Genomic DNA, 13,308 nt, shown 5'->3' with positions numbered 1-13,308 from the left:
ACTCCTAATGAGCTACATTTTTCCCCCAGAGCATGGCTAATATGGAATGGGATCCTCAAATTTAAAAAAGGAATGTTAAAAGTGAGTAAGGTTAGCTTTAATCAACCAAAAAAAAAAAAAAATCATAAAACTAATTTTCGGAAAAGCTTGAGACCCATGGAAAGTTCTTTTTTAACTGTTATAATGGCAAGCAGTCCCCCCCCCTCCTTTTTTTTGTTTTGTTAAAGAGAAGTCTCCTCTCTTTTAAACAGCATACCACCTGATTGGAGGGGGATGTTACAACTCTCTATTAGATTAGGAATTGATCTAGATCCTGTCTTTACAAGAGAGCCCTGCTGTTGTAGTACCTTCTGTAAGAGAAGCCTGACTTACACTCCTTAGCTGTAGCTGGGATTTAATAGTTGAGAGGGACTAGGACATCTCCTGGGGGTTATACTGGTGGTGCTTCATGGACAACTGTGTAGTGAGTGGCACTGTGCTAACCTCTGTTGTTCCTCTCCTCTGCCTACCTTGGTTCTCAGCAATATGAAGCCCCTCAAAATGTGAAGTAGTTGGCTTTTGCCAGGAACTTTATTTGGATGATGGAATGAAATATTTGCTTGGGTTAATTTTTACATAGTCTTCTATGGATTTCATTATTGCAGAAAATTTAACATCCATGAAATAAGAATAATGTAATCATAAGAGGGTTAGATTTCCCAGTCACTGGAAGAGAAAAGCCCAAGTTCCCTGATTATAATCTGACATTCTGTTTAGAGTTTCAGGGAATGAATGCCCTATAAATGTCTCCTCAACTGCACTGTGGACAGAGATTGGGGAAAAAGAAGCCGCAACACAGTATCAAAACACAAAACACTTCCTGAGTTTCCCCACAGTATGAATTAATCATATTTAATACTAATTATGTCCTTGCTACACAACAACTTCCTGTGTAAATTGTGGGAAAATGTGAAAACATTTCCAAGCCCCAAGCAAGTTTTAAAATGAGCTTGTACATGTGAATTTGTTATTTGCTATGTGTCCCTTTCGATACAAATTATTCTCTGCGGATTTACCAAGATGTAGTGTCGCTATTTTTCACTTTCAGAAAAATTACTGATATTTTCTCTCCCCTTCAATCAAAGTGTTAAAAGTAGTGGGGTTGGGTCAACAATACAACTTTGATCAAGTTGTTGGGCTCATTTAGAATTATTTGTGCGTCTATTACAAAGATCCCCCGTGAATCGTTTGACTTTTGTAATTTATAACTTTGTCCCCAAAGGCAACATTTGGAATTTAAACTAGCAAGTAACCATTTTTTATGTCTTTGATTAAAGCTCCTCTTCCTATTTAACATACTCAGAAGTTGACCTAGTCCTGAATATGGTCTGGTTTCTTGATGGGTCTTGGGTATTCTGGGTTTCTCAGATGTGCCCAGGGTCCATGTGGCAGGAAGTTCCCAAACCAGCCAGACCCTTGAGTATCCTCCAGATTTGTAATGACTTTGGCAAGACCAACGCTTTCAGACTACAGTGAATACCTTAAATCTATGAAGGCTCTGTCAGTGGAGATCTTCTCTACATTTATTTGAATATTGTGGAAATTTGAGAACTAATTCTTTCATACAATAGCATATATGTATAAGTGCAGATGCATTTTTGGAATAAATGAATTCTAGAATTCAATGTCACTCTCTAAAATATTACAATTTTTAAAGATTTTATTTATTTGTGAGAGACACAGAGAGAGAGAGAGAGAGAGAGAGGCAGAGACACAGGCAGAGGGAGAAGCAGGCCCAATGCAGGGAGCCCGATGTGGGACTCAACCCCGGGACCCCAGGATCACATCCTGGGCCAAAGGCAGATGCTCAACTGTTGAGTCACCCAGGTGTCCCTAAAATATTATACATTATTTATTTATTTTTCAAGATTTTATTTATTTATTTATGAGAGACACAGAGAGAGAGAGAGGCAGAGACACAGGCAGAGGGAGAAAGTCTCCTCGTAGGAAGCCCGATATAGAACTCAATCCCGGGACTCCAGGATCACACCCTGAGCCAAAGGTAGATGCTCAACTGCTGAGCCACCCAGATGTCCCTAAAATATTATAATTTAAATGTATGTCCTTGAAATAAACCTAACCTTGTAGCTTTATTAAAATATGTGCTTATAAATGGATTAATAAAGCAGGTTGTTCAAACCTAATGTTCATCCATAAGGGATTCAGATAAATTACAGCCATAAAAACTGTGATGAAGGTCTATATTCATTAATGTGGAAAGACAGCCATGCTACATGCTCAGGCAAAACAAAATAAAATAAAAACTGCAAAATGCCCTGTACTGTTGTTCCATTTTTATTAATGTATGTATTCATAGATACACATCTAAAAGACTATATGTCAGTAGACTAGTGGAAATATAGCTACTTATATGTTTTTGATCCTCCTATGCCTTCTAATTTTTATGATGAAATTATATTATTTTCATTATCAGAAAATAAATAGGAAATTCTTTTCTGTTGGGGATAAACAAATGTGGTATTTGTTTTACATCTTTTAATTCACTGTGTTTGAGACTGATATCAAAATAGAACTAAAGCAAAAAAATGCAGGTGCAATTCTCTACCAAAGTGAATTCTAGAATACAGTGTCATTTCCAAAATTACTGTAATTTCATTTCAAAAAGGAGGAAGTAAATCTTGCTCTTTTCCTAACAAGCTGTGAGTTTTCTCTTGAAAACAATAGCATTGAAATCACTTTCCCTAAGTTTTCTGTGTTAGTAGACCCACTTCATGTGTTTCTTTCCATCCAGGCTTGGTTAGGATTCTGTTAAGGTTTTATCGAAACATTACAAAGTTATTAGGAATGTGAGGCTTTTGGCATACACGTATTGCTGTTGCTGTTTATTATGGTTTTTTTTTTTTTCTAAATCACTTCAGGCATTAATTTTAAGAAAGCCTGCCTGGATTCAATTTATTTTAATTAAAATATAAAATGAGAAAGAAGTAAAGGTTGACACTTTGGGAAGTTCTCTGAACAGGCTGTCTGCATTGTGTCTTCTGCGTTCCAATTGTAAATGGAGACCAAGGATTAGTGGGTCTTGCTTGATGTCATAGCCTTTTCACCATGCCTTTTGCTTGGGCTAAAATAATTAAGTGGAGGAATTCTTTTTAAAAAAAATCAAAAGGTTTTAATTTGGGTCGGCTAACACATTTTTAATCAGAATATTATGGAGCTGATGTTTTGTTTCAAAGCAAAAAATGCACACAAATCCACTTATGAAATCGATAATAAAATGACTCTGTGTTGAGCTTAATTTGACATTGGAGGCTGGGGAGAGGAGAAAGGGATATAGCTCAAGGGGACAGTTAACCATTGTTATGAGTAGCTAGGTGTTTATGTACTTGGTCAGTGTCTAACTCTCTGGATACATAAGCTGTATGCAAATGGAGACAGTGTCTGTTATGTTCTTTATTGTTGTAACTCTGGGAACTAGCTAGTGTCTGCAACTTAGTAGATGTTCAGTAAATAAATACTGAATGAATATATTCTGAAAATGGAGGTATTGTCATCTTTAGATATTTTTGCCAGGAGTTAGTTTTCCTTTGATAAAATGTTCTTCAGTCTTTGAAAAATTAGACTTTGAATTGTGCAAAGTAACACCTTAGAATCCATCCTCCTTAAGAAATTTTAAAATGTTACTGATCCATCCATTTCCAGCAAAGATGAAATAGCCTCATTATACTCAGGTCCTCCCTTTTAAAACTAAAAGACTCTAGAAATCATTTAAAAAATGAGCATAGGAAGACTTTGAAGGGTAGAAAGAAGAAGACAGATGGCTTAAGGACCTTCACACATGAGGAACCACATAGCTGTGGGTCCCCTGGGTTTCCTTATTACTTGTCATACATCATGTACAGAACACTCCAAAAGCTTCCCACCTGGACCTCCAATAAACACAGACTGTAAGAAAAGTCAGTTTCCTCTAGACAGAAGACCAGGAAAAGGATGGCCTAATAGAAAACTTTTTTGGCAATATTCACTCTATGCCAGTCAGATACAATGGCAAAAATAATTCCTCACCTCCCTATCGTTTTCTAGAGCCAAACAGAGAGCCAATCCTCCCTCATACCTGCCCCTTTCCATGCTCCTAACCAGCAGAATCAAGCAGCAGTGCTTCAGTCCCCCTACCTGGTGGTGTCGGAGGAACTGAGCAAGGAGCTAATCTCCAATTCTTTGCCTAATGTGTCAGCTTCTCTTACTGGTTGGGTAGCTGAGCAGGGACCTGGCCTTTCATCTTCTGCTTGGTGCCGTGGTCCAGAGTGAGCTGAACTTCCACCCAAGCCTGGCATCAAGACTAAATGAGGCAGTACAAATTGAGGGTTGTTAGCCTTCTCCTTTCTGCCACTCCAGTGTGAAACTGAGCCTCCATCCTCCACAACTATGCAGCAGCAATGAAACTGAATGAGATGATGTGAAGCAGAGCTACTTGGCACTCTGCTTTGGCCCGCCTCCATCCCCTGCTAGTATTGGCTGAGTCCTGCATGGCACCAGTGACACTGATCAAGGTGGTATGAGGTGGGGCTGTCAGTACTCCAGAGTTTCCAGCCCTAGTGTGAGGCCCAGCTGGCAGCTGAGTGTCCATGTCCATTCTATACCATTTCTCTCTCAGTCCTTCACTCCTCCAAGGGCCATAGAGTCCAACAGGGAGCTGTTCTACTCAGGACATGCCTACTCATAGGCAACAAGGTGAGGTGAGCTGAGTCTCACTTTCACAAGAAAGATGTCAGCAGGGCTGAGAGGAGAGCTGAACTGCCATCTCACCGGAGTGCAATAAAAGAACATGACTCAGCATGTCACTTTTGCTGAGATAGTGTTAACAGGGCCCAGTGAGAAGCTAACACACTCTGAACCTCTGAACCTCAACGGGGGGATGACTGCTAAATGGAAGATTAAATAGGAGCCAGAGTCTCGTAATATAATAACTAGGATGTCTAGGACATAGTGGAAATCACTCATTGTACCAAGAACCAGGAAAAATTACAACTTAAATGAGAAAAGGCAGTTAACATGAATCAAGAATGAATTGGATATTGGAATTATCTAACAAGGATGTTAAAATACTAAAAAAAAAAAAAAAAAAAAAAAAGCAATTACAAATTCTCTTAAAACAAATGACAATTAGAAAAACTCACCCAAGAAGTAGAAGTTATAAGAAGAGAACCAAATGGAAATCATAGAACTGAAAAATATAGCCTCTCTCTCTAACACACATACACACCCTTGCCGGATGGACTCAGTAGTCCAGTGGAAATTACAGAGGAAAGAATTGGTGAGCTTGAAAATAGATCAGTAGGAATCATCCAGGAATTTACCCAGTCTGTAAAGCAGAGAGAAATAGATTGAGGAAAAGAAGACTAGAACCTGGGGGTAGGGAGTGTCTGTGGGACAATAACAGAAGAACATAATATAATACAGAATGTTATGAATATAATAACATTTATATCAACACAGACCAAGAAGGAGAGGAGAGACTGATATTGAAAAAGTATTCAAAGAAATAATGGCTGAAAAATTGTTAAATTTGGTGAGAGACATAAACCTACAGATCTAAGGAGTTGAAGCTGAGTAAACCCTGGATAGGATAAACCGAAAGAAATTCACATGAAGGCTCATCGAAATTAAACTTCTGAACACTAAAGGCAAAGAAAAAAATTGACATTACTTCTAGGGGGATCACCTATTTGAATCACTGAAGGTTTCTCATCTGAAACCAAGGAGGCCAGAAGAAGTGGTGTAATACTCTTCATATACTAAAAGAAAAAGGTTGTCAATTATAGCAAGAATATCCTTCAGGAATGAGGCAAAGGTACAAGGATTCTTAGACTACGAAATACTGAGAGAATTCATTGCTATCAGGTCTACCTTTAAAAGAATGGCTGAAGAAAGTTCTCTAAATGAAAAGAAATAGTAGGAGAAGAAGGGTTTGAATTCACAAAGGAAAGAATGTTGGGATGGGTAAAAACAGGTGTGAATATAATAGACGATCCTTCCTTAAATGATGTTTTATGGTTGAAGCAAAAGTTATAAACCCTAATGTGGTACTCAGTGTATATGGAGGCATAATAAGACAGTTAAACTTAAAGGTGGGGGTGGGGGTAGAGGGCCCTAAGTGCTAAATGCAAGTAAGTTCCACACGTCACTAGAAACATCTCTGCTAGTAGATGCTGATAGATCATGTATCCATATTGTAATACCTGGAACAATGACTATTTCAAATGGGTCACTCTCCTTTCTGACATTTTTCAAAACATGATTATACACTTGTGCATGTACCTTATAAAATGCACAGTGTTGGCTGAAGAGGATTTTCTATAATTGGTTCCATATTCTTTATGATATTTTGCAATTTGCTTTTTTGTTTGTTATTCAGTATGTTTTTTTTTTTTTTTTTTACAATGAATCCTCATAACTACTGTTCTAGGTATGGATGCATCACTTTATTTTTCTGTTTCTTTATTGAGAGATGATTTTCAAGACATTTTTTTTTTTCAGTTTAACCATTACAAGCCATACATAATGGGCATGCTTGTTGGGAGGCTCTATGATTCCATGTGTGTGTGTTTGTTTCTGAATTTTTCTAATTGAAATAAAGCCCCTTGGGTATTTTCTCATGTGTTGTTTGCTTGGCTCACTCTGACTCATGTGCTAAGTTAGATTCTTGCAGATTCCATTTTGCAAGGGGTAGCGTTCCTGGAAATGCAAGCTGTAAGAGAATCAGAAGATATGTGCCTGCATCACAGTAGGCCTTCAGCCAAGGGGTTCAGACCTTGCTGGTTGCTTTCTCCCAGACTGCAGAGATGTTCAAGAAATCTTTTCATTATGTCCAAGGATCCCTGATTGCCTAAAAGTCCATTTCCTTGAGGATTCCTAGGGACACTATGAATTATTTTCTTGATTCCTTACAGCATGGGTGGACATGACCCTTGTAGCTCTCTCGTCAGCCAAGATGGTTAAACTTGCTAGTCAATAAGCCAAATGAATGGCAGCCAGGGGTGCATGCAGCTAGCAAGAGAAACTGTCTGTGACTGAGAATGTTTGCAGGTTGGTACACCATCACTCACTGGCCACAAGTGGACAGACAGTATGGATACCCCATGACTCACTGGCCACAAGTGGACAGACAGTATGGATACCCCATGACTCATTGGTAGTATGGAGAGAGGAAACATAGGTGTAAATTGTACACATAGTGTGTATGTCAGTTTTGTAGTGGTTGTATTCAGGAAAATGTTAGAGACAAAAAGAAGTATAATAAATTAGTGATGAGGGATCCCTGGGTGGCGCAGCGGTTTAGCGCCTGCCTTTGGCCCAGGGCGCGATCCTGGAAACCCGGGATCGAATCCCACGTCGGGGTCCCGGTGCATGGAGCCTGCTTCTCCCTCTGCCTGTGTCTCTGCCTCTGTCTCTCTCTCTGTGTGACTATCATAAAAATAAATAAATAAAATAAATAAATAAATTAGTGATGATTGAATGGCTACTAAAATTTTTCTGAGGATAAGAAGGGCTTTGTTAACTCCATGGGAAGGAGATAGAAAGTGGGACAGTCACTCCTTTATGATCATAATGCCCTTTACATCAGGAAAATCTATTGGTTTCTCAGCGAAACCTTTTAACTTCCTTGTGGGTTACTTCTTAAATATAGCAAAATAATTTGAAAGCAGACTTGTAGGGGATTTTAGTTCCTAATTTGTGTTTCATGATATGCCTTAAGATGGGTGATTTGCCTTTATCAGCTCCGACATCAGGGGCTTGAAGACTTTTACAACTAATTTTGAGTTGTGAAAATTTTTCTAAGTAAATGTTCTACGTAATTTTTCTAAGTAAAATCCATCCTTGGGAAATTAGGATGACCTCTTATTGCAGAGTTTTAGAGCAACTCTCTGGGAGGTGGAAAAACTCTTTGAGAAATCAATGTATAATTAATGCATATTTCTTTGTTTAGAGGAAAAGCTGAACTGTATTATTATTAAAAGCATTTAAGGTGACCTGTCTTTTGTAGGAAGGGCATTAAGATGGCTAAATCATGATAAAGGGGGTATTGTGTTTGCCAGCTATTATCAGTCAAATTTGCATAAAAGTAATCATTAGAGTCAGAGGCATTAAATGCATTAATTATCTATTAAAGGGGTAATTTAACAATCATTAAGGGAGGCACTAGTAGATTGGTGATCATTTTTACAAATGATGTACTTGATCTAAGCTTTATATAACACCAAAAAGATTAATCTGCCATTTTTACTTTGATGAAATACACATTTTGTTTCCATTTTCTGGTAGCTTCTGTTAAGAATTGAATATTAGGAGGGTACCTGGGTGGCTCAGTGATTAAGCCTCTGCCTTTGGCTCAGGGCATGAGCCCAGGGTTCTGGGATCGAATCCTGCATTGGGCTCCCTGCAGGGAGCCTACTTCTCCCTCTCCCTATGTCTCTGCTTCTCTCTGTCTTTAATGAATAAATAAATAAATAACTTTTTTTAAAAAAAAGAATTAAATATTGGAATGAATGAACAAACATAAATTTAGTGCTTGTGCTATAACTTTGTGCAAGATACATGGGCATACCAGTAGCCAATTCTTGATCAGGTATGGGTTGGTGGCATTGGTTGACTGGCTCCATATTTCCACCTGTCATGGATGAGAAACCTCGCCATTGTCTAAAGATCAACAGCATTACTCTCCCCCTGGGCCCCATCCTGCTGGCCTTATGGCAGTTGAAGGTACCACCTTCCCATCTACTGGACATCACGGCTAGCAGCCTGGAGTCACCTTTGTCCAGCCCCTCTTGTGTCTTACTTTGAAATATCTTTGTCTCCACTGGGGTCACTGTGCTTACAAATGAAAGAAACCCACTCAAGCTAGCCTCTACAGATAGAGAGGATAGAGAGTTAATTTACGGAACCAAGGTCTCCTGAGGGGCTGTGGCAGGAGAAGGGTAGTTCTTAGAAACCAAGGCACTCTTTCCTGCCCACTAGCAACTGTTGCTTCTCTTTTCAACCTCTTTGCAGCATGGCTTTCTGGGCTTTGCCAGGAACACAGGTCCCAGCCCTGAACTCACCTGCCTTTCTGAGGCCAGTGCTGGTAGTGAAGGTTTGACTTCCACCCCAGATTCCTAGGAGGGAGAGACTGTGGCTGTATTTTTATCATGTTGTGGTTCAATAAGCCCTGTTTCAGTGGGCTGTGGCCAGGGGACTGGTTCTGTCACAAAACATGCAGAGAAGGCTGGTAGCTGGCAAAGCACCCAAGTAAGTCTGCCCTTTAGCCCTGGGTTATACACTTTCCTTGCCACAGGAAACTAAGTTCTCACCCTCTTGCATTGGGAAGCTGGAGCCAGCTCTCACTAGTTTCCTCCTCTCCCATCTGCCCCTCCTCTCCTTCCTGCCACATAGCTATCTGATACACTTTTCCAGTGTCCACAGTGACCTCATATCACTGTCACAATAACTAGGGTCTTTCTGATACTCTGATATCCACAAGTCCAGACCTCCTCTTGCATTCGGATGGCTCTCTGTCCTTGTCTGACCAGATTCTGCTTTACTTCCCTCTGAACCTTTGTAACACCCAGCAGGCTTGTGACCCACCCTCTTCTTACTCATACTCTAGACCTGTGTTACTGCTTTGCTTTTTCTTTGAGGTGCCTCCAACCTCTCTTCTCTCCATTTCTGGAGATCCAGCTCAACCCAGATAGAACTGGGTTTAAGCATCTGGAGAGTGTGTGTAGAGGGTCATACCGACTTGAAGGATTGGTATAAAAAGCAGCAGGCACTGAAGCTTCTTCCTCTTTGGGGCTGACGGTGGTGTTAGGAGTGACGTCAGCAGTGGTAGGTGTTTTTCTGTTGGGTCCAGATCAAACCCCACCCTAAACATACTTCTCTTTCCTACCTTCAAGCTGCCTATCTCATTATCATAGTATAGCAAGTGACTGTTTTATAGTATATACTTGTGTTCCTGAGCCCTCTTGCTGGATTTACAAACTCTTTACAGGTAGCAATGGTGTCATCTGTTTCTTTTGAATCATTGCACCCAGCACTCAGGAAATGTTTCTTCTTCATTATTAGATAAACATGATCTAGTTCAACTCAATAAACGTTTTGAAGTGCATTTTAAGTGCCAGATATCATTCACTGAAAAAATTATCCTTGACCCAACAAGGGCTCATGGAGTGAATAAATTATGAAGGATGATATATTTGATTGGCATGGTAGCAGCACAAAAACTTTTACTTTCAAGTCTCTAATTATGCATGGTTTTATATTGGTTCTTGAACGAAGAAAGCCATAAAGAATTGTTCCCTTTGCTTGAATTTGCTTAAATTATTGATATGGCCCATCATGGTAGACTCTATATCATGACTCACAGAGTCAATTTCCATCCCCTTCTTGTCTTCTCCGTGATCTCTCAGCCTATTGTGCACCTGGGAATGGCCAGGTGACCTAGTTCTGACCAGTGGCAAATTGACAGATGCTCCTAGAGAAGGTTTCTCCCACCACTTGACAGCGTAAAGATTTGTAAAGAGACAGCTTTTCCCCTTCTCCCTCCTTCCTGCCTGGAACACAGACAGATCCTATGCCTGGAGATGCAATAGCCATTCTACTACCATGAAGATGAAAGCCATAGGCTAAGGGTGGTAGACCAGGAAGATGAGAGAAGCTGGTGCCTCAGTGGTATTCTTGAGCAGCTGCACCTGCCCTTCACTGCGCACTTCCAGACATTTTTATTCATGAAAAAAAGCAAAGCACTCACTTATTATAAGTTATTGTTGGGTGGCAGTTGTTCCTTGCAATTGAATCCTTGGATGGTCCTCTGAGAAGCGGGGTTCCTGTCTTACTTGTGGCCAGCCACAGATGAAGGTCAGAGACCTGATGGAGAAGGAGCTTGGGCTTCTAGTGCATGGTGGAACCATCCCCCTATATGTTAGCTGCTTGGGAACTTGGACATGATTCACATCTCCCTGAGCCTGCCTTATCTGTAGACACGGCTCTCAGTACCTACCTGTAGGGCAGGGCTGCGTGGAACGTTTCAAGATGTAATGTATGTCCTGGCCTACCACACAGGTACTGAATGAGAGTCAGTAGGGAAGAAGCCAAAGGGAAAGTGTTAATGAACTTCGGTTTCAACTTCTTTTATTTTATTGGTGGAAGAGACTACTTACAGTAGGGGGATACATGGGCATAAGAGGAGGGATAGAAGAGGCAGCTTTCTGTGCCAGAACCAGTCTCTGGGGAATTCAGGCTAGACCAGGAATTCTTCTGTACCACCAGCTGTCTGCCTTTTCCCGTGTTGTTTAGTTTTGTCGTCTAAGTATATGCGTGTCTGTGTGTGGTGGGGAGGAGGCCAGGCGGACATGGTCATGAGGCACAGTTCATTTTAGGCAGTGTCTTAGGTTGTGGTAATTTTGTTGCAAAACTCATAACTTGGCAGGCTCCAGTTTCTGTATATTGGATCTCCATATAAGGTAGCTCTGTCTATGATTAATTCTTTAAGGCTTCTTTGCTAGGAGAAATTAGGAAGGTGGGAGGGGAAAGACCTCACTGGGATCTCTCTTCCCCTCACCTGACGTGATGGGAAGAGACAGAGCTTCCATAGACCACCCGGCACTGGACTCTGCTCTCCATCTGCAGCCGGCTGACAGGGATTTTCCTCGCAGGGTTGGTCACATTGTGCTCAGCCTTCTTGTTTGTTTCTTGCTGTGTCTTGTCTTTAATACAGGCAGATAGAAGAGATTGGGCAGGAAAATGACTTTCACGGTTTCTTCCTTTGATCTGAGTCATGGGTCACAGATCAAAGTGGCCACAAAGTCATCTTTGCCTTATAGAGTTCTAAAACATGCTGCTGTTTCATTTTGTTGGGGAGAGAAGGCTGAAGATTTCGTTTTTATGTACTCCACTTCTCTTTGCTTCTGGACTTCCTCATTGTGCTGTTCAATGGTGAAGGTGAAGGTGAAACCACCAAGTGATGCCCAGTTCTTTTGGATGCTTCCTCAATGAATGTCCTTGGTTGAAGACTTTAGCCAGCTTCTCAGCTTTTCCTTAGTCAGAGAGAAGCCCCTGACCCAGTCATGGCCCATCAGACTCTTCCAGGACTTCAGTTTAAGCAGAATGTCCCAGATACTCTTTCTTTGTCATTTTCCTGACCATAATGTGACCAATTCTTGCCACTTGGAAATCCATGGTATCTGTCATTCCTTCTTTCTCAGATCTTATACTCCAGTCTTCCTGTTGATTCTGTGAGGTCCTGTATACTTTCAAAACATTCCATCTTGATTTCGGTTGCTATAGTGAGTGTCATTTGCTTGCTAGCAAAAGAACCCTGTCTGATGCCTTTCATAAACTAGCCGATTCCTTTTCTTGCACATTTCTTTATATGTATATATAAAAACATATATTTTATTGAAGTTTGATTTGCCACCATATAGTATAACACCCAGTGCTCATTCCATCAAGTGTCCTCCTCAGTGCTCATCACCCAGTCACTCCATCCCCCTGCCCGCCTCCCCTTCCACTACCCCTTGTTTGTTTCCTAGAGTTAGGAGTCTCTCATGTTTTGTCACCCTCTCTAAGTTTTCCCACTCATTTTCCCTCCTTTCCCCTATAATCCCTTTCACTATTTCTTATATTCCCCGTATGAGTGGAACCATATAATGACTGTCTTTCTCCAACTGACTTACTTCACTCAGCATAATATAATACCCGCCAGTTCCATCCACGTTGAAGCAAATGGTAATGGGGTGGGATTTTGTCGTTTCTAATGGCTGAGTAATATTCCATTGTATACATAGACCACATCTTCTCTATTCATTCATCTGTCGATGGACACTGAAGCTACTTCCACAGTTTGGCTATTGTGGACATTGCTGCTATAAACATTGGGGTGCAGGTGTCCTGGTGTTTCACTGCATCTATGTCTTTGGGGGTAAATACCCAGTAGTTCTTGCACATTTCTATCTCCTTTTGTCCATAGACATCTACCTCCTGAGATGGTAAACAAATCAAAAGGACCATGTAACATGAGTTGCGGCCCTTTAGAGCTAAACCTCTCCTCCCCAGGGGGCACTCAGAGCAGCATACAGCTCTCAATTTCGTTGGCTTTAAGTTAGTGGTCCTTCTGAATTTTGAGATCCTCGAGCTATATATTTTTGAATAGCATGGCTATTCATAGGGGCTAACGAATCCTTACTCAGAACTTGGCTCATTACCCAGTACTGCTTTTAGGATTTCCATATTAAAAATAACAATTCTGTTTACTATTGCTTTAGAAATAGATATTTTCTT

At 40.6% G+C, this 13,308-nt stretch overlaps 1 protein-coding gene and 1 long non-coding RNA gene across 12 annotated transcripts in view; one reads left to right on the top strand and one right to left on the bottom strand.

The window, feature by feature from the left end:
- CACNA2D3 (calcium voltage-gated channel auxiliary subunit alpha2delta 3) overlaps nucleotides 1-13,308 on the top strand; it is a 945,794-nt gene that overhangs the window by 387,044 nt on the left and 545,442 nt on the right. The window lies entirely within an intron of this gene.
- Nucleotides 1-13,308, bottom strand: part of LOC112665932 (uncharacterized) — a 32,058-nt gene that overhangs the window by 16,411 nt on the left and 2,339 nt on the right. The gene's annotated exons all lie outside the window — the stretch shown is intronic.

The sequence above is a fragment of the Canis lupus genome, chromosome 20 (genome assembly GCF_003254725.2).
Source record: "Canis lupus dingo isolate Sandy chromosome 20, ASM325472v2, whole genome shotgun sequence".
In the NCBI taxonomy this organism is placed as follows: domain Eukaryota; kingdom Metazoa; phylum Chordata; class Mammalia; order Carnivora; family Canidae; genus Canis; species Canis lupus.
The sequence above is the reverse complement of the archived record's forward strand: the minus strand, read 5'-3'. Positions and strand labels throughout refer to the sequence as shown.